Source organism: Cetorhinus maximus, chromosome 7, assembly GCF_964194155.1.
Source record: "Cetorhinus maximus chromosome 7, sCetMax3.hap1.1, whole genome shotgun sequence".
NCBI lineage: Eukaryota > Metazoa > Chordata > Chondrichthyes > Lamniformes > Cetorhinidae > Cetorhinus > Cetorhinus maximus.
Window position 1 is genome coordinate 116730378 of NC_135885.1, and position 890 is coordinate 116731267.

Sequence of the window (890 nt, forward strand, 5' to 3'; positions counted from 1 at the left end):
TCTGAAGAGTCATACGGACTTGAAACGTTAAGTCTGGGTGGAATGTTCTGTTCCCCCCGGCAGCTCTCACAGATGCTGAAGATATGGACCCAGCCCCTCCTTAAAGGTGCTGAGAGCATATCGAGAGAATGAGAGAACTCTGTGACGCCTGCCCACTACATTCTGATAGCAATGGCAAGCACTGCCGAGGTGCAGGCATCAGTAATGGTTCCAGGGTTTGTGAGGCTGGACCATCGCTTTGGTCTGAAGGCTGCACAGAGAAGAGGCCCTGGACTGGGACACCTGCCTTTTATCTTATGCAGAAAGGTTTCACATCTGAGTGACAAGAACACTGCTCATCAGAACAAGGAGCCATAGACAAGGAGGCATTCTTAGGAGTGTATTGACAATAGTGAACAATATGTACAAGTGATTAACACCCGTGTCCAGGCCGTGCAACTAATTCTCTTTAATAGTACAATCTGGTTTCTCTTCAGATTGTATAAATCTTTCGCCTTTTGCTAAAGGTTTCTATGGAGAGGAGCATTCAGCGTTTCAATTAATTTTTTGTTGCCCTGCTTTTGCACCCGGTGCAGAGGGGGTCCGGGAGGGAGGAGGACCTCCTCGTGAACCTGCTCCTGGGCCTGGCCAAATTGGCCATTAACAAGTCCAGGCAGCGGGTGATTGAGGGGGTCATCCGACCCGACTGTCTGCCCCTTTCTCTGCGGCTACGTCCACGGCCAGGTGTCCCCGGAGAGGAAGCACGCGGTGTCTGCTGGCACCGTCGAGGCCTTCCGTCCCCGGTGGGCACCGCGGGGGCTGAGCTGCTTTATCGACCCTCTGAATCACGTTTTGATTTGATGTTTGTAAGTTTCTTTTAAATTTTGCCTTTGATTTTGCCGCTACATCTT

The 890-nt window shown here is 50.9% G+C and overlaps 1 non-coding gene across 1 annotated transcript; it reads left to right on the top strand.

Annotated features, from left to right (window-relative positions):
- The first annotated feature begins 456 nt into the window (after nt 1–456).
- Nucleotides 457–574, top strand: LOC144683132 (U5 spliceosomal RNA). The gene has a single exon (XR_013577180.1). It is a non-coding gene; the product is annotated as a U5 spliceosomal RNA (small nuclear RNA).
- The last annotated feature ends 316 nt before the right edge of the window (nt 575–890 follow it).